Raw genomic sequence first — 21,590 nt, forward strand, 5'->3', positions numbered from 1 at the left:
GGCAGAGGCGCCATGTAACGATTCCCAACCCTAAAACCTCCTGCTTTCTCTCTACAGCAGCATCCATGAGGACGAGGACACCCTGAGCCCGGAGCAGAAGGCTGAGCGGGAACGAGAGCGGCGGATGGCCAACAACGCCCGCGAGCGCCTGCGGGTCCGCGACATCAACGAAGCGTTCAAGGAGTTGGGTCACATGACACAGCTGCACCTGAAGAGCGAGAAGCCGCAGACCAAGCTGCTGGTACTGCACCAGGCCGTGGGTGTAATACTTAGTCTAGAGCAACAGGTCAGAGGTCAGTACTCCTGCTATCCCAAAACACATTTCTCTTATAAAAGAGATTATGGCTGTTTCTCAATTAAACTTTCCTCACATCCTCTCTCCTCACCTTCTTTTCAAAAACACATTGGGAGAGAAGGTCTGAGGGAGGACCTTGTACCTTATCTTACAATACGATTGAAAAGGAGATTAGGAAAACACGAAAAGATACATATATCTGTTGTCTCAATGACTAACCTAACATATATATTTATATATATATATATATATATATATATATACAGTGCATTCGGAAAGTATTCAGATCCCTTGACTCTTTCCGAATTTTTTTACATTACAGCCTTATTCTAAAATTGATCAAATTGTTTATTTCCCTCATTAATCTACACACAATACCCCTTAATGACAAAGCAAAAACACGTTTTTAGATTTTTTGCAAATTTATAAAAACAAAAAAACTGAAATATCACATTTACCTAAGTATTCAGACCCTTACTCAGTACTTTGTTGAAGCACCTTTTGGCAGTGATTATAGTCGAGTCTTCTTGGGTATGACGCTACAAGCTTGGCACACCTGTATTTGGGGAGTTTCTCCCATTCTTCTCTGCAGATCCTCTCAAGCTCTGTCAGGTTGGATGGGGAGCGTCGCTGCACAGCTATTTTCAGGTCTCTCCATAGATATTAGATCTGGTTGAAGTCTGGGCTCTGGCTGGGCCACTCAAGGACATTCAGAGACTTGTCCTGAAGCCACTCCTGCTTTGTATTGGCTGTGTGCTTAGGGTCGTTGGCCTGTTGGAAAGTGAACCTTCGCCCCAGTCTGAGGTCCTGAGCGCTCTGGAGCAGGTTTTCATCAAGGATCTCTCTGTACTTTGCTCCGTTCATCTTTCCGTCGATCCTGACTAGTCTCCCAGTCCCTGCCGCTGAAAAACATCCCCACAGCATGATGCTGCCACCACCCATGCTTCACCGTAGGGATGGTGCCAGGTTTCCTCCAGACGTGACGCTTGGCATTCAGGCCAAGTTTGTTTATTTTTACTCATGATTTTCCTCTACCCTCAACCTCTCTGATCATTTTCATGATGTCCATCCGGTTTGCTTCTATATGCCATATCTTTCTAACTGTGCTCTTTCACAAAAGCTCTCAACCTATATACTTATTATGGACACAGTATGCTTTAAATGAGTTATCTTGTTGTTATAAGTTGTTGCTTGTTATTAGTCCCATCCTTCAGCTCCATTCAATACCTCCCATCTATCTCTTAACACCATCCATATTGGATTTCTATTTGCTATATATTTTTCAACTGTACATTTTACATTTACATTTCAGTCATTTAGCAGATGCTCTTATCCAGAGCGACTTACAGTTAGTGAGTGCATACATTTTCCATACTGGCCCCCCGTGGGAAACGAACCCACAACCCTGGCGTTGCAAGCGCCGTGCTCTACCTACTGAGCTACAGGGGACATCACTGTACTGTACAGAGCTGGGAAGATTGTATCCCCCATATAAATACCATTCTATTGGTAGCAATAATTTTATATAATAATTTAAATTGAAAGATTCTAAGTTTTGAATCCGGTGTTGTTTTGCGTATCAGTTCATAAACACTATGCAATGGAATCAGTACGTCAAAAATCTCTTCCCAACTATTTTGCAATCTATATGGGACGGCTGTCAATCCTTTGATCCTTAAATGAAACTGGTATACTTTTTTATTTATCACAATTTTCTTTAACCAATTGTGTTCTTTAATGCAGGGCCGACAGACAAGTTCCTTACTTTTTCCCCCTTCCACTTTCCTCTTCCATTTTTGCGTAATGCTGCAATTATTTGGTTGTAATTTTGGGTAGAGCAGACATTTCCATATGTTTTTGTTAGCTGCATGTGCAACATAACTCCACCAGTCCTACCTATGATATCATTTACGAAGATTACACCTTTTTTTATTTAATTTTTTATTTAAAAAATAATGGTTTTTTATCAATTAGTATATTTGAGTTTAACCACAATATTTGTTGCATTATTTGTTCTGTTGTTTCTGGAGGATTAAATTGAAATTGCAACCAACTTTCTATGGCTTGTTTTAGAAATAGTGAAATTTGGGAGATGATTTCCTTTTCAAATGACTGAAAGTGAGAGGTTGTAATCTGAATAAAGGGAAAAAGGTCATTCTTGAACATTGGGTGAGACAAACTTAATAATTTGCTAGAGAACCAGTTCGGATTTAAGTATAACTTTGGTATGACTGAAGCTTTTAGTGATAGGTCTAATGCTTTAATATTTAATAATTTCTGTCCTCCGAATTCATATTCATTATTTAAATAGGCCCGTTTGATTTTGTCTGGCTTGCCGTTCCAAATAAAATGGAATCTTTTTTTTCTCATATAATTTCAAAAACTGTTTGCTAGGCGTAGGCAAGACCATAAGCAAATAGATAAACTGGGATAATACTAAAGAGTTAATCGGGGTGATTTTTCCACAAATTGACAGGTATTTACCTTTCCATGGTAGCAAGATCTTATCTATTTTTGCTAACTTTATATAAAAATGTATTGGAGTAAGATAATTTATTTATTTCGGGATATGTATTCCAAGTACAGTGGGGGAAAAAAGTATTTAGTCAGCCACCAATTGTGCAAGTTCTCCCACTTAAAAATATGAGAGAGACCTGTAATTTTCATCATAGGTACACGTCAACTATGACAGACAAAATGATGAAAAAAAATCCAGAAAATCACATTGTAGGATTTTTTATGAATTTATTTGCAAATTATGGTGGAAAATAAGTATTTGGTCAATAACAAAAGTTTCTCAATACTTTGTTATATACCCTTTGTTGGCAATGACACAGGTCAAACGTTTTCTGTAAGTCTTCACAAGGTTTTCACACACTGTTGCTGTTATTTTGGCCCATTCCTCCATGCAGATCTCCTCTAGAGCAGTGATGTTTTGGGGCTGTCGCTGGGCAACACGGACTTTCAACTCCCTCCAAAGATTTTCTATGGGGTTGAGATCTGGAGACTGGCTAGGCCACTCCAGGACCTTGAAATGCTTCTTACGAAGCCACTCCTTTGTTGCCCGGGCGGTGTGTTTGGGATCATTGTCATGCTGAAAGACCCAGCCATGTTTCATCTTCAATGCCCTTGCTGATGGAAGGAGGTTTTCACTCAAAATATCACAATACATGGCCCCATTCATTCTTTCCTTTACACGGATCAGTCGTCCTGGTCCCTTTGCAGAAAAACAGCCCCAAAGCATGATGTTTCCACCCCCATGCTTCACAGTAGGTATGGTGTTCTTTGGATGCAACTCAGCATTCTTTGTCCTCCAAACACGACGAGTTGAGTTTTTACCAAAAAGTTCTATTTTGGTTTCATCTGACCATATGACATTCTCCCAATCCTCTTCTGGATCATCCAAATGCACTCTAGCAAACTTCAGACGGGCCTGGACATGTACTGGCTTAAGCAGGGGACACGTCTGGCCCTGCAGGATTTGAGTCCCTGGCGGCGTAGTGTGTTACTGATGGTAGGCTTTGTTACTTTGGTCCCAGCTCTCTGCAGGTCATTCACTAGGTCCCCCCGTGTGGTTCTAGGTCCCCCCGTTCTTGTGATCATTTTGACCCCACGGGGTGAGATCTTGCATGGAGCCCCAGATCGAGGGAGATTATCAGTGGTCTTGTATGTCTTCCATTTCCTAATAATTGCTCCCACAGTTGATTTCTTCAAACCAAGCTGCTTACCTATTGCAGATTCAGTCTTCCCAGCCTGGTGCAGGTCTACAATTTTGTTTCTGGTGTCCTTTGACAGCTCTTTGGTCTTGGCCAAAGTGGAGTTTGGAGTGTGACTGTTTGAGGTTGTGGACAGGTGTCTTTTATACTGATAACAAGTTCAAACAGGTGCCATTAATACAGGTAACGAGTGGAGGACAGAGGAGCCTCTTAAAGAAGAAGTTACAGGTCTGTGAGAGCCAGAAATCTTGCTTGTTTGAAGGTGACCAAATACTTATTTTCCACCATAATTTGCAAATAAATTCATAAAAAATCCTACAATGTGATTTTCTTGATTCTTTTTCCTCAATTTGTCTGTCATAGTTGACGTGTACCTATGATGAAAATTACAGGCCTCTCTCATCTTTTTAAGTGGGAGAACTTGCACAATTGGTGGCTGACTAAATACATTTTTTCCCCACTGTATATCCACATCACCATCAGACCATTTAATTGGTGAACTACATGGTAATGTGAAAATTGTATTTCTTAGTGATCCAATCCCTTGATATTATTGTTGGATCTGATTTTAATAGCTAACATTTCGATGGCCATAATAAATAGATATGCCGATAGTGGACAACCTTGTTTCACTCCTCTTGACAGTTTAAAACTTTCGGAGAAATAGCCATTATTTACTATTTTACACTTAGGGTTACTATACATGATTTTAACCCATTTTATAAGAGATTCTCCAAAATTGAAATGCTCCAGGCATTTATATATAAACCCCAGTCGTACTTTATCAAATGCATTTTCAAAGTCAGCTATGAATAGCAGGCCTGGTTTCCCAGATTTTTCATAGTGTTCTATTGTTTCCAGTACTTGCCTTATATTATATCCAATGTATCGTCCATGTAAAAAACCTGTCTGATTTAGAATGAATAATGTCCGACAATACCTTTTTAATTCTATGCGCTATACATTTTGCTAGAATATTTGCATCACAACACTGAAGTGTAATGGGCCTCCAATTTTTTTTATGGACTGGATCTTTATATTTTCCACTTGTATCCTGTTTCAGTAAAAATGAAATCAGACCTTCATCTTGAGTGTCTGATAATCTACCATTTACATAGGAGTGGTTAAAAAAGGTTTGGTATACCTCGACTGGTATGCCATCCAACCCTGGAGTTTTCCCTTTAATTGCATCCAGAAGTTCCTCCTCTGTAATTTCACCTTCACATGAGTCTTTCTGTATGGTTGTTAATTTTACATTATCAATAGAAAACAAATCTCTACAATTAGCATCAGTTAGAGGAGATGGAGGCGACTGAAACTAAAACATATGCTTAAAATACTTTGCTTCCTCCTTCAATATATAATTTGGTGAATCATGGTTGACTCCGTCATTTGTAACCAGTTTCAGTAAATTATTTTTGGTAGCATTTCTATGTTGAAGATTAAAAATAATTGGGTGCATTTTTCCCCATATTCCATCCAGTTTACTTTATTATTTTAATATATTACACTTGATCTTTCTGGAATAAGTTTCTCCATTTCTTTTTGTTTTTCCTCTAATTTATTCTGAGCCTCTATGTTAAATTTGTATTGCTATCTATCTGTTCTGTTAGACCTTCTATTTCCTTTGTTAGTATGGACTCTTTTGACCTAAATTGCTTTTGTTTTCAAAATGAGTACTGAATTGCATGGCCTCTAAAGGCACATTTAAAAGTGTCCCATACAATAAGGGGATTTACTGTACCTATGTTATGTCGGAAAAAATCAGTTATAAATTCCTCTGTCCTAGTTAAAAACAAGTTATCATCCAATAGGCTTTGATTACATTTCCAATATCCTCGCCCACGTGGAAATTCAGTAAGAGTAATGTATATGCCAATTATATGATGGTCCGACCGCATTCTGTCCCCTATCAACACTTTTTAAACTTTTGGTGCCAATGAGAATGACATAAGAAAGAAGTCAAGATGACTAGCTTGATTGAGCCTCCGCCATGTATATCTCACTAGGTCAGGATATTTAAGCCTCCATATATCTACTAGTTCTAATGTATCCATGACATTCACGATTTCCTTAATGAGGGTGATAGTTTGTAGTGTGATTTCCTTTACGGTCCATTGATGTCATACGATCGTCGTATGGAGTAGACCAATGCGCAGCGTTAGTTGCGAACATACTTCTTTATTTAATGAAAGCACGAACAAAACAAGAAAACGATAACGTGACAGTCAACGGTCAAACACAAACCAACTCGAACAAGATCCCACAAACACAAAGGGAAAACAGACAGTTTAAATATGGCTCCCAATCAGAGACAACCAGCCACAGCTGACACTCGTTGCCTCTGATTGGGAGCCACTCTGGCCAACATAGAAACACAACAACCAGAACTCCCGACATAGAAATACAACACATAGAATGAACACACCCTGGCTCAACATATAGAGTCATAGAGCCAGGGTGTGACAGTACCCCCCCCTAAAGGCGCGGACTGAGACCGCGCCTCCACTAGAACCAAACAGGGGAGGGCTGGGTGGGCATTCCTCCTCTGCGGCGGTTCTGGCTCCGGGCTTGCCCACCACCCTCCAATCATCCCCCCATAGCGCCCCTGGTCCGATCTGGCCCCGCTGGCTGGAGCTGAACTGGACATAGTAGGAGCGATAGCTTCAGCTCCGCTGTGGAGCAGCTGACCGGTACCTGATTAGGCACCGGTGACCCAGGCACGGGTTGTGCCGGACTGACGACGCGCACCCCTGGCTTGGTGCGTGAGGCAGAAACGGACCGGACCGGGCTGACGATGCGCACCCCTGGCTTGGTGCGTGGAGCAGCAACGGGCCAAACCGGGCTGACGATACGCACCCCTGGCTTGGTGCGTAGAGCAGGAACGGGCCTTACCAGGCTGACGACTCGCACCCCTGGCTTGGTGCGTGGAGCAGCAACGGGCCGGACCGGGCTGACGATGCGCACCCCTGGCTTGGTGCATGGAGCCGGAACTGGCCTCACCGGACTGACGACTCGCACCCCTGGCTTGGTGCGTGGAGCAGCAACGGGCTTTACCAGGCTGACGACTCGCACCCCTGGCTTGGTGCGAGTAGCAGGAACGGGCTGGACCAGGCTGACGACTCGCACCCCTGGCTTGGTGCGAGTAGCAGGAACGGGCTGGACCAGGCTGCCGACGCGCACCGTAGGCTTGGTGCGTGGAGCAGCAACGGGCCTTACCAGGCTGACGTCTCGCACCCCTGGCTTGGTGGGAGTAGCAGGAACAGGCCGGGCCGGGCTGGCGACGCGCACCGTAGGCTTGGTGCGATTGGCAGGAACAGGCCGGGCCGGGCTGGCGATGCGCACCGTAGGCTTGGTGCGAGGGGCAGGAACAGGCCGGGCCGGGCTGGCGACGCGCACCGTAGGCTTGGTGCGAGTTGCAGGAACAGGCCGGGCCGGGCTGGCGACGCGCACCGTAGGCTTGGTGCGAGTGGCAGGAACAGGCCGGGCCGGGCTGGCGACGCGCACCGTAGGCTTGGTGCGAGTGGCAGGAACAGGCCGGGCCGGGCTGGCGACGCGCACCGTAGGCTTGGTGCGAGGGGCAGGAACAGGCCGGGCCGGGCTGGCGACGCGCACCGTAGGCTTGGTGCGAGGGGCAGGAACAGGCCGGGCCGGGCTGGCGACGCGCACCGTAGGCTTGGTGCGAGGGGCAGGAACAGGCCGGGCCGGGCTGGCGACGCGCACCGTAGTCTTGGTGCGAGGGGCAGGAACGGGCCGGGCTGGCGACGTGCACCGTAGGCTTGGTGCGAGGGGCAGGAACAGGCCGGACCGGGCTGGCGACGTGCACCGTAGGCTTGGTGCGAGGGGCAGGAACAGGCCGGGCCGGGCTGGCGACGCGCACCGTAGGCTTGGTGCGAGGGGCAGGAACAGGCCGGGCCGGGCTCGTGACGCGCACCGTAGGCTTGGTGCGAGGGGCAGGAACAGGCCGGGCCGGGCTGGCGACGCGCACCGTAGGCTTGGTGCGAGGGGCAGGAACAGGCCGGGCCGGGCTGGCGACGCGCACCGTAGGCTTGGTGCGAGGGGCAGGAACAGGCCGGGCCAGGCTGGCGACGCGCACCGTAGGCTTGGTGCGAGGGGCAGGAACAGGCCGGACCGGGCTGGCGACGCACACCGTAGGCTTGGTGCGAGGGGCAGGAACAGGCCGGGCCGGGCTGGCGACGCACACCGTAGGCTTGGTGCGAGGGGCAGGAACAGGCCGGGCCGGGCTGGCGACGCACACCGTAGGCTTGGTGCAAGGGGCAGGAACAGGCCGGGCCGGGCTGGCGACGCGCACCGTACACTTGGTGCGAGGGGCCGGAACAGGCCGGACCGTACTGGGGACACTTACCACTGGCTCTACCCCGGGATCTGGAACGGGCTGGACCGGACTGGTAACACACCCCAGTACCTCTCGCCGTGCCTCTACACCTTCCTTCCCTACTTTGACCAGTGGCCCCCGTAACCTGGTGGCCTTCTGAATTCGCCCCTTTTCTGCCTCCATCGGCCCCGTCGTCCATGCCCTGTGCCCCCCCCTAAAAATTTGTTGGGGTTGCCTCTCGTCCGTCCGACGCCGACACTGATTACGCCGTTGCTCCTCTCTCCGTCGCGCTTCTACCGTCTCACTCCATGGCCGGCGATCCATCCCGGCCAGGATTTCCTCCCAGGTCCAGGACCCCTGCCCGTCCAAGATCTGCTCCCACGTCCAGGCTGCCTGCTCCTGGACACGCTGCTTGGTCCTGGTATGGTGGGATCTTCTGTCACGATCGTCGTATGGAGTAGACCAATGCGCAGCGTTAGTTGCGAACATACTTCTTTATTTAATGAAAGCACGAACAAAACAAGAAAACGATAACGTGACAGTCAACGGTCAAACACAAACCAACTCGAACAAGATCCCACAAACACAAAGGGAAAACAGACAGTTTAAATATGGCTCCCAATCAGAGACAACCAGCCACAGCTGACACTCGTTGCCTCTGATTGGGAGCCACTCTGGCCAACATAGAAACACAACAACCAGAACTCCCGACATAGAAATACAACACATAGAATGAACACACCCTGGCTCAACATATAGAGTCCCAGAGCCAGGGTGTGACAATTGAGCTATTTAAAACAGTATTATAATCTCCCACCATAATAATAGAGTCTTGTATTGCTTGCAGGGTTGATCATTTATTATATATGTTGTCAAAGAAGTGTGGATCATCATTATTTGGTCCGTAAAGGTTAATGAGCCATATCTGTTTATGGTCCAATAACATATTTAAAATAATCCATCTACCTTGCGGATCTGTTTGGACAATTTGCACATTCGGATCAAAATTACTGTTAATTAATATCATCACCCCTTTTGAGTTTCTTAGCCCATGGGAGAAGTATATTTCGCCCCCCCCCCAGTCCTTTTTCCACACAACTTCATCTAGAATTGTTGAATGAGTTTCCTGTAAACAATAGATATTATATTCCTTCTCTTTGAGCCATGTAAATATTGTTATTCTTTTGTTATTATCAGCTAAGTCATTACAATTATAACTGGCTATACTTATTTCACCACATACCATAATGAAATATAAGTTTCAAATCTATTTATCATAATATATGTTTGTAAATTTACCAATAAATAATACCATAGTGATTGAGTGTCCATATAGCTGTACCATGATATTTGCATTGCTACTAAGTAACCCTCCAATTGTTCTCCACTATTCCCCCTGCTAAAACCCCTCCCCATCCCAAGTTGAGCCGTCATCCCAGTGATCGGCATACCACCCCCGTCCCCCCGGATCCCTAGGGCCCTGAGAGGCCAGGACCCATCCATCGAAAACTGCACACAGTGCCACCCACAGAACAGAAGCAGGTCAACCGCCAAAAGCATTTCCAATGCTCTCACCTCAATATATACAGTTGGAGTCGGAAGTTTACATACACTTAGGATGGAGTCATTAAAACTCGTTTTTCAACCACTCCACAAATGTCTTGTTAACAAACTATAGTTTTGGCAAGTCGGTTAGGACATCTACTTTGTGCATGACACAAGTCATTTTTCCAACAATTGTTTACAGACAGACTATTTCACTTATAATTCACTGTATCACAATTCCAGTGGGTCAGAAGTTTACATACACTAAGTTGACTGTGCCTTTAAACAGCTTGGAAAATTCCAGAAAATTATGTCATGGCTTTAGAAGCTTCTGATAGGCTAATTGACATAATTTGAGTCAATTGGAGGTGTACCTGTGGATGTATTTCAAGGCCTACCTTCAAACTCAGTGCCTCTTTGCTTGACATCATGGGAAAATCAAAAGAAATCAGCCAAGACCCCAGGAAAAATATTGTATACCTCCACAAGTCTGGTTCATCCTTGGGAGCAATTTCCAAATGCCTGAAGGTACCACGTTCATCTGTACAAACAATAGTACGCAAGTATAAACACCATGGGACCACGCAGCCGTCATACCGCTCAGGAAGGAGACACGTTCTGTATCCTAGAGATTTAACGTACATTGGTGCGAAAAGTGCAAATCAATCCCAGAACAACAGCAAAGGACCTTGTGAAGATGCTGGAGGAAACGGGTACAAAAGTATCTATATCCACAGTAAAACGAGTCCTATATCGACATAACCTGAAATGCCGCTCAGCAAGGAAGAAGCCACTGCTCCAAAACCGCCATAAAAAAGCCAGAATACGTTTTGCAACTGCACATGGGGACAAAGATCATACTTTTTGGAGAAATGTCCTCTGGTCTGATGAAACAAAAATAGAACTGTTTGGACATAATTACCATCGTTATGTTTGGAGGAAAAAGGGGGTTGCTTGCAAGCCGAAGAACACCATCCCAACCGTGAAGCACAGTGGTGGCAGCATCATGCTGTGGGGGTGCTTTGCTGCAGGAGGGACTGGTGCACTTCACAAAATAGATGGCATCATGAGGAAGGAAAATGTTGTGGATATATTGAAGCAACATCTCAAGACATCAGTCAGGAAGTTAAAGCTTGGTCGCAAATGTGTCTTCCAAATGGACAATGACCCCAAGCATACTTCCAAAGTTGTGGCAAAATGGCTTAAGGACAACAAAGTCAAGGTATTGGAGTGGCAATCACAAAGCCCTGACCTCAATCCTATAGGAAATGTGTGGGCAGAACTGAAAAAGCGTGTGCGAGCAAGGAGGCCTACAAAAAAGCTTGTGGAAGGCTACCCGAAACGTTTGACCCAAGTTAAACAATTTAAAGGCAATGCTACCAAATTGCCATTGTATTACATTACATTACATTTTTGTCATGCAATTATTATTTTAGCAAACAATTATTGTGGTTCATCCTATATTCTCCCTAACATCCTTACCCCCTTGCAACAGATGTGGGATAAACACACACACACACACACACACACACGCACACACACACACACACACACACACACACACACACACACACACACACACACACACACACACACACACACACACACACACACACACACACACACACACACCCACACAAGCACATACTCTAACACACTCCACCCCTTTCCTCCACAATCAACCATAAGCTCAGATGCTCAGCTGTTGTTACATCCCAGAGCCCAACTCAAGAAAGGACCTGATTTACGAATGCAAATACAGTTACAGCTGTTTGAGAAAGCATACAAGATCGAGCAAAAATTGACAACAATGTGAGATTTGATTAACCTATGTAAAGTCCTAGGTGATGGAGATCAGATCCACCCTCTTCCCCTGAGACACAAACACTCTGGTCCCCCGTTGTAACCATTTTCCCCAAGCATCTCTCTGCAGTCAGACCTTTGATTATTTTGTGCCACCAGGGCCACAATGATAAGCCCCCTCTCTGATTGTCAGAGTGTGACCCCCTCCCCATGGGTTACTGCAGCCAGTGTTGCCAGCACTGCCACTACCTTGGTGGGGGTACCCCACCGGAATCCCCACCGGCTAGGTACAAGGTCGTCAAGGTTCTCATTAGCAGCTTTGAGAATTTCCTTGTATATTATGCTCTCCCATCAGGGGGCTCTGGCTTTGTAGGACCAACCCTGCCAGGCAGGCTCAGAATCTTGAGGGGGCGGTGCTGCTCAAGTAGGTCTCTGACCGCATTTATTTTTCTGTTTTGGCTGCATATAGGCAACTCACAACAGGTCCATAAAACAGATGGGGACTTCTCTTTGGTGTATGGGTCGCTCAGGTGGGTGTCTAGGATATAGGGTTGGGAACCGTTCCATCATGATAGGACAATAAATAAATACATTAGATGTATACTTTATTTTAAAATGTATATCCCTCATCTGCACAACATTGAAAGCTCTCTCTCACAACCCCTGCTCACAGACACACGTTGGTTCTGGGATGTGCAACCATTTCCTTTCTCACTCACTTAACGCCACACTTTTCCAAACACCAAAACGCACACCACACCTTCCATCACAATACATCCACACATACCCACATACTGTGCCTTCTATGTCTTCTGTTTGCTGTGTTTTTATCTCCACTATGTTGATTGAGTACTTGTGTTCTAATTAGTTGTATTTGAAGATGTATTATTTTGCTTGTAATACCGTCTTATCCCTTTATAAAATACTATAAATACTATAAAATGTGCTTTATTATTACAATCCCTAATTGGCTAGTATCGGGTGTTCCTTTATTCGACCGATTACTGATATTGAATATTATGTTTTTATCTTGAGGTGGTTTGTACCGCTGTGTATTCAATACGCCATCTTGTCTACCGGAAGTCTAGTTTTCCTCAATTTTTTCTCAGCTTCCTGCAGTCCTGTTCTGTAAGCTCCTAGGAAGAGTCCTGGTGGTTCCAAACTTCTTCCATGTAAGAATGATGGAGGCCACTGTGTTCTTGGGGACCTTCAGTGCACTTCTTGGTACACTTCCCCAGATCTGTGCCTCGACACAATCCTGTCTCGGAGCTCTACAGACAATTCCTTCAACCTCATGGCTTGGTTTTTGCTCTCAGTTGCTCTGTCAACTGTGGGACCTTATATAGACAGGTGTGTGCCTTTCCAAATCATGTCCAATCAATTGAATTTACCACAGGTGGACTCCAATCAAGTTGCAGAAACATCTCAAGGATGATCAATGGAAACAGGATGCACATGAGCTCAATTTCGAGTCTCAAAGCAAAGGGTCTGAATACTTATGTAAATAAGGTATTTCTGTTTTTTATTTTTTTATAAATTTGCAAACACCTGTTTTCACTTTGTCATTATGGGGTATTGTGTGTAGATTGATGAGGGAAATTTTTAATTTTTATCCATTTTAGAATAAGGCTGTAACGTAACAATGTGGAAAAAGGGAAGGGGTCTGAATACTTTCCGAATGCACTGTATATAAAGGTTGAATGAATAAGTACTTCACTACAGTGGAATATGAAGCTATTTATCCTCCTCTCTGTCTACGGGATGGCGTGGGCACGGCTTCTTCCCTCTCTCCTCCATTAAGGTCAGAGATGGAGAAAGATAGAGATGGAGAAAGAGAGGGAGAGATGAGGGTGTGTGAGACAGACAGAGAGAGAGGTGGGTGTGCGGGAGAGATGGAGAGAGAGAGAGTTGGGGAGAAAGCATGAACGAGAGCGAGAAAGAAAGAGAGGCAAAGAGAGGGGGGAGTGCGAGAGCGAGAGAACAAGAGATTGAAGGAGAGAAAGAGAGAGGGAACGAGAGATTGAAGGAGAGAAAGAGAGAGGGAACGAGAGATTGAAGGAGAGAAAGAGAGAGGGAACGAGAGATTGAAGGAGAGAAAGAGAGAGGGAACGAGAGATTGAAGGAGAGAAAGAGAGAGGGAACGAGAGATTGAAGGAGAGAAAGAGAGAGGGAACGAGAGATTGAAGGAGAGAAAGAGAGAGGGAACGAGAGATTGAAGGAGAGAAAGAGAGAGGGAACGAGAGATTGAAGGAGAGAAAGAATCCTAACAAGTACTAAACGTACTGAAAAATAAACACCAGAGGGGGTTACGTAAGATAATAGAGTCATACCATCTGATCCTGGTTCCCTGTCTGGTTCCCTGTCTGGTCTATGGGACAGTCCTAATGTTGATGTCCTGGTTCCCTGGCTGGTCTCTGGGACAGTCCTAATGTTGATGTCCTGGTTCCCTGTCTGGTCTCTGGGACAGTCCTACCTGGTTCCCTGTCTGGTCTATGGGACAGTCCTAACGTTGATGTCCTGGTTCCCTGGCTGGTCTATGGGACAGTCCTAATGTTGATGTCCTGGTTCCCTGTCTGGTTCCCTGTCTGATCTATGGGACAGTCCTAATGTTGATGTCCTGGTTTCCTGTCTTATCTATGGGACAGTCCTAATGTTGATGTCCTTGTTCCCTGGCTGGTCTCTGGGACAGTCCTAATGTTGATGTCCTGGTTCCCTGTCTGGTCTATGGGACAGTCCTAATGTTGATGTCCTGGTTTCCTGTCTGGTTCCCTGGCTGGTCTATGGGACAGTCCTAATGTTGATGTCCTGGTTCCCTGTCTGATCTATGGGACAGTCCTAACGTTGATGTCCTGGTTTCCTGTCTGATCTATGGGACAGTCCTAATGTTGATGTCCTGGTTCCCTGTCTGATCTATGGGACAGTCCTAACGTTGATGTCCTGGTTTCCTGTCTGATCTATGGGACAGTCCTAATGTTGATGTCCTGGTTCCCTGGCTGGTCTATGGGACAGTCCTAATGTTGATGTCCTGGTTCCCTGTCTGGGTCCCTGTCTGGTCTATGGGACAGTCCTAACGTTGATGTCCTGGTTCCCTGTCTGGTCTCTGGGACAGTCCTAATGTTGATGTCCTGGTTCCCTGGCTGGTCTATGGGACAGTACTAACGTTGATGTCCTGGTTCCCTGTCTGGTCTATGGGACAGTCCTAACGTTGATGTCCTGGTTCCCTGGCTGGTCTATGGGACAGTCCTAATGTTGATGTCCTTGTGATCTGCTACCTCTAGAGCGTAACCTGAACCCTAAGGCAGCCTGTCTGAGGAGGAGGGAGCAGGAGAATACGTCAGCTGGGTTAACGGACGCCCAGGGCCTGCAGCAACACCAGGCATCGCTACATCCTGGACTAGAGGCAGCTAACCCCGTGGGACATCTATAAACATTTGACAGGTATGGGAATGGGCGCCTGACTTTGTATAAAAGCGGGGGGTGCACAATCTACGGCTGGTTCTGGGGGTCCTCCCCCAGAACATTTTAGATATTTTTTTTAACCATTTTCCTGCAATTCTATATTGTTTCTCAACAAGGGGAATCCATGTTTACTTGACAGAACGCAACATTGTCAACTTGCACATAATGTTTACATTTTATTTTTGTCACAAATAAGAAGATTACAACAATGTAATGCAATGCAAATCTCAACTTTGATGTATCTATTAACCATTTTATTTTTCATTTTCAATATGGCAGTGTTAATCTTGTAGGGCATTGAAAAATAACTCTCAAATGTACTTTGCTTTTTCATTTTCAATTTGGCAGACAGTATACTGCATACTGCATAATATATTTGGCAGACAGTATGCATACTTGAAGTTGGAAGTACACACTGGAGTTTTGCATTTTAATTTGGTCACAGATTATGTGTACATAAATTGTAAAATAAATTGCAAAGGTATTATTTATTTGCCGTTATCAGCTTTAAATGTGTTTTAATTGGCATCTATATACAGTGGGGCAAAAAAGTATTTAGTCAGCCACCAATTGTGCAAGTTCTCCCACTTAAAAAGATGAGAGAGGCCTGTAAATTTAATCATAGGTACACGTCAACTATGACAGACAAAATGAGAAAAAAAAATCCAGAAAATCACATTGTAGGATTTTTTATGAATTTATTTGCAAATTATGGTGGAAAATAAGTATTTGGTCAATAACAAAAGTTTCTCAATACTTTGTTATATACCCTTTGTTGGCAATGACACAGGTCAAATGTTTTCTGTATGTCTTCACAAGGTTTTCATACACTGTTGCTGGTATTTTGGCCCATTCCTCCATGCAGATCTCCTCTAGAGCAGTGATGTTTTGGGGCTGTCGCTGGGCAACACAGACTTTCAACTCCCTCCAAAGATTTTCTATGGGGTTGAGATCTGGAGACTGGCTAGGCCACTCCAGGACCTTGAAATGCTTCTTACGAAGCCACTCCTTCGTTACCCGGGCGGTTTGTTTGGGATCATTGTCATGCTGAAAGACCCAGCCACGTTTCATCTTCAATGCCCTTGCTGATGGAAGGAGGTTTTCACTCAAAATCTCACGATACATGGCCCCATTCATTCTTTCCTTTACACGAATCAGTCGTCCTGGTCCATTTGCAGAAAAACAGCCCCAAAGCATGATGTTTCCACCCCCATGCTTCACAGTAGGTATGGTGTTCTTTGGATGCAACTCAGCATTCTTTGTCCTCCAAACACGACGAGTTGAGTTTTTACCAAAAAGTTCTATTTTGGTTTCATATGACATTCTCCCAATCCTCTTCTGGATCATCCAAATGCACTCTAGCAAACTTCAGACGGGCCTGGACATGTACTGGCTTAAGCAGGGGGACACGTCTGGCACTGCATGATTTGAGTCCCTGGCGGCGTAGTGTGTTACTGATGGTAGGCTTTGTTACTTTGGTCCCAGCTCTCTGCAGGTCATTCACTAGGTCCCCCCGTGTGGTTCTGGGATTTTTGCTCACCGTTCTTGTGATCATTTTGACCCCACGGGGTGAGATCTTGCGTGGAGCCCCAGATCGAGGGAGATTATCAGTGGTCTTGTATGTCTTCCATTTCCTAATATTTGCTCCCACAGTTGATTTCTTCAAACCAAGCTGCTTACCTATTGCAGATTCAGTCTTCCCAGCCTGGTGCAGGTCTACAATTTTGTTTCTGGTGTCCTTTGACAGCTCTTTGGTCTTGGCCATAGTGGAGTTTGGAGTGTGACTGTTTGAGGTTGTGGACAGGTGTCTTTTATACTGATAACAAGTTCAAACAGGTGCCATTAATACAGGTAACAAGTGGAGGACAGAAGAGCCTCTTAAAGAAGAAGTTACAGGTCTATGAGAGCCAGAAATCTTGCTTGTTTGTAGGTGACCAAATACTTATTTTCCACCATAATTTGCAAATAAATTCATAAAAAATCCTACAATGTGATTTTCTGGAATTTGTTTTCTCAATTTGTCTGTCATAGTTGACGTGTACCTATGATGAAAATTACAGGCCTCTCTCATCTTTTTAAGTGGGAGAACTTGCACAATTGGTGGCTGACTAAATACTTTTTTTCCCCACTGTACCTCCATAAATGTGTTTTAATTGGCACCTATATAACTCCATAAATTGCTGCTGTGAAACCTGATAGAAATAAATAATAAGATTATGCTCTGGTAATATGGGTAGGGGCCTCACCTTTGAACGGTTTCGGCTCGAGACATGCGGTTTTCTGCATTGTAATAAACAAGCATGCTTAGATGGTAATTGTTATATAATTTATAAAATGGTCAGATATATCTATTTTTAATACAGACTAGCTAAAAAATTAAGTGAAAATTGACAAATTACCCAATGGATTATAATAATTTTCTGGTACAGAAAGTGGAGGTGCAAAAACAGTTTGCACCCCCTTATTTTAATAGTGAGGGTGCACATGCTTTGTTTGCTCCATGGCTCAGGCATATATGGTAGTAACATCTCTCAGTACTACTACTACTACTACTACTACTACTACTACTACACTACTACTACTACTACTACTACTACACTACTACACTACTACTACTAATTTTACTACTACTACTACTACTACTACTACTACTACTACTACTACTCCTTCTTCTTCTTCTTCTTCTTCTTCTTTGGTAGCATGTGTTGATCTGCTGTTGATCCAAGTTAAATAATCTATTCTTTCTTTCTACATATGAAGTGTGGAGGAGGATCATCCTGAGACGTTAAAGACCATCCGACACCATCCAAGGACATTTCATTGTTTCTCTGTAAAGTAGGATCTAAGACCAAGTAGCGAAGAGACAGAGGAAGTGTTGCTGCCGAAGAGACAGAGGAAGTGTTGCTGCCGAAGAGACAGAGGAAGTGTTGCTGCCGAAGAGACAGAGGAAGTGTTGCTGCAGCTAAATGGTCATGATAGTGACATTTCCTGATCCTCCTGTTGGAATTTGACTTGTGCCTAAACTTATAACTTGTTCCTGACAAATGTATTTTAACCAGCAAATGTTTTGTATGTTTTATATTCGTTATGTACAGTGAAAGAAAAATGTACAGTGAAGAAAAATAACGTAACACTTTCTTGTGTAATAATGCAATGTTTAATTCATCTTTTGATTCTATTCTCCTACGTCAGTATTGACCTCTTAGGCTGATACAAGCTTAGTTGTACGCGCATGTGTGCGCTTGGCTGAGTCAGATTTTTTGGAGCTATGTGTGCTTTTTGGTTAAGTACTAGTCCATTTGTAGCCTAATTGTTCAGAGTTTTTATTGAAAATATTGATGACTTTGTACTAGCTTTTTATAGTTTATATTTTCTACAATTAATAATAAGTAAATATCTGAATTACAGATCTTTAATTTTAAACTAAAAATGGGTTAGGGTTAGGGTTAACCCTTCGTCAGAAGTATTTTTTGTCACATATTTTACTAGACATTGTAAATAATTATGTTTAATTCCCTGAGAAATCCACAACATAGTGTATATTGGAGAGTTCCATAACGGGGGATGTCTTTGTAAAACCTATACCTTCCAGCTATTTACATGTATGTTGTCCCCTATGTCATCTTCAGTAAATGTAAACTATAAAATGTACAGTCTGTGTACAGAAGTTTTGTTCATAAAATGCAATAAATGTTTTTAAGATATCAGAAGTATTTCTTATTTCTCCCTAAAAAAAATGTTTTTATCAGACATAGAGTATTTATTATTCGAGGCGTTAATAATGATGACGAGGATGATGACGAGAATGATGAACAACTGCGCAATTTGCTGAGTCGCTGGACAGCTCCGCTAGGGGGAACAAGTAGGCCTACTTTTGAATAGAGACAGTCTGGAATGCGGAGGGAGAATCCCCCGAGCTCCATACAACAGCTCCCACAAGTGGACCGTCACTTCAGCCAGCGTGTACTGCACTACTTTCAAACAGAACTACGCGAATTTAGGTAAGTCCATTAAAACGGATTTGCGCGCAGGAACACTTTTCTAAACTGTCTAGCTGTTACTTGAACCAATTGCACAGTTAGTGCTTTATGATGTGATTCTAGTTTCGGCATTGCCTGGTAGGCTATCTTATTGTTCAAGAACATCGATTGATCCGGTAGTAAAAGGTGGCGTTCTATTATCCGCTGGTGAAATTGCATAGAGGAGTATTCATGCGTGTATCCTTTGTCTTTAATTACAATCGTACAAATAGAGGCTGATAAGGTACTTCTGAAGGAGACACTCTTTTGGTATTGGTTACTTAAAAAAAGTTATGTCCTATTTATTTTCATTAAAAAGTGTAGACCTATTTTAAAACTGTAACCAATACCGTTTTTTTTTTATCGCTTTGGTGCCATTTTCACAAGTATGTAGTACATTTTCACAACTCTTTTGTACAAAACTCAAAACAGATAATCAAAAAGGAAGTTGTTTCAAAACTCTAAAACTTTTTCATCAAATGTAATCAGTGTTTCATCTAGAAATACTGTACAGGTTTCACATTGCAATACTTGTTCATATAAAGTACTTGCCTTTCACAATGCAATGCTCACATTACTTTCGATATGATTCTCTTCTCTGTTGTTAAGAGACATTTTACTATTACTTAATCCGACTTTCCTTAATTGATGATCACTTAAACGTTTGGTAAACGTATTCATGGGGAGAGTCTATAATACCGCAATGTATGCCATTTGCGTAGCAGTCCACGCATTTTGGTAGGTGACCCCATTGAGAATCGAACCCAAAACTCTGGTGTTGCTTGTGCCATGCTCTTAGGAACTGAGCCATACAAGACCACTAAAATACATAGTGTATAATACAATACACGATTACAACACAGGTGGAAGATGTATGATCGCCATAACCAATTAACGTACCACCGTACTTCAGGCCATGAGGATGAGACATGCAATGATTTCAATCCAGACCTATGTCAGGCTTTGATTCGCCATGCCAAAAGGTTTTTCCCCCCAGCTGAATGAACAATTAGGATATTTACTGCGATTTCTATGAGAACCTATGGTCAAATGTTCAAGACAGGCTTGATGCAAACTAGTGTCTGCTAAACGTTGTTTCTTTCATTTCCTTAATTGTATTAATTGTGAAAGATGTCTTCAATGATCACACATGGGAGAGAAATGATGGACATTTTATGTTCAGTACATTTTAATGGGTAGTGTAAGCCTAATGTGAAAACAGTGTAATATACTGTCATGTACAGTTCTGTAGCATATTACATTCAAAGGGCAATTTTTAAACACGTATCTTAAAGTTGTTGCTATTGGATTAACTGGTAGTTAAAATAACTCATTATATTTCAAGGTAAACTTATATTTTGGGTCAATTGTTGTGTGGTGAAATATTTCTACAAACAAAATGAATACACAATGAAAGGTTTTGAATGTAAGACCGGCTGTGTTTACAAATCTTACCAGTTTGGAGTTTAGAAAATGGACCACATACAGCCCTTGTGAAAACACGGCCAAAAGAGATTAAACTACTGGAATAAGGTAACCAAGTGTTACCTACTGTATATTTGAATACTGTGCTTTTGCATTTTGATTATTTCAAGAACAATATACATTGTTCTAAAACAAACAAATGAGTGTGGTGTGTGTGTCTTTGTGTGTGTGTGTGTGTGTCTGTGTCTGTGTCTTTGTGTGTGTGTGTGTGTGTGTGTGTGCTCGTTCCGTCCGCAACTGATTTTCCCTCAAGTGCCATCTCATCACATCATCAACTGTAGATGACAACAGTGTGATCGGCGCGTGCGCGTGTGTGTGTGTGTGTGTGTGTGTATGTATGTATGATGACAACGTGGTAGGAGCGATCACGGCCAGTGGTAGTCGTCATGCAGCAATAGTGTCCTGTATACAATAGTTACACTGTTAGCACACTGAAGGAGTTGTTTTCCATTTCAATGTGCTGTTGATGGTGGTGTTTTCCGTAACTGTCTGTGGCTTGCTGCTTAGCGCAGCTGTCTGAGTGACATCAGAGGCTCTTGGGACGTCATTGTTGTTAGTTGGGCCACATGACTTCTCTCTGTTTTGTAAACAGTCACCTCATCCACCTGATGCCATAGAAAGTGATGTATTTTTTCCATGGGGTAAACTGTTGTAAAGACAGGGTGGTTATTGGAGCCTCCGGGTTAAGAAGAGCCTTGGTAATGGTTAGTCAACTAATAAAGCATCAGCCTCTAACCCGTTGGATCTGCTCCTTTACAGCTGCGAACCTCTTCAGTTCTGAGGGAGGTCCTCTGTTCATTCAGGACTAGTGTGGACCCAGCTGTGAACCTCTTCAGTTCTGAGGGAGGTCCTCTGTTCATTCAGGACTAGTGTGGACCCAGCTGTGAACCTCTTCAGTTCTTTGGGAGGTCCTCTGTTCATTCAGGACTAGT

At 43.7% G+C, this 21,590-nt stretch overlaps 1 pseudogene across 1 annotated transcript in view; it reads left to right on the forward strand.

Annotated features, from left to right (window-relative positions):
• LOC311134830 (transcription factor 12-like) overlaps positions 1-15,122 on the forward strand; it is a 69,932-nt pseudogene extending 54,810 nt beyond the window's left edge. The window contains exons 7-8 of the transcript in view: positions 58-293; positions 14,974-15,122. The product of the transcript in view is annotated as a transcription factor 12-like (transcript). The remainder of the gene's footprint in view (positions 1-57; positions 294-14,973) is intronic.
• The last annotated feature ends 6,468 nt before the right edge of the window (positions 15,123-21,590 follow it).

The sequence above is a fragment of the Coregonus lavaretus genome, assembly GCF_964263955.1.
Source record: "Coregonus lavaretus genome assembly, chromosome: 9".
In the NCBI taxonomy this organism is placed as follows: Eukaryota; Metazoa; Chordata; class Actinopteri; order Salmoniformes; family Salmonidae; genus Coregonus; species Coregonus lavaretus.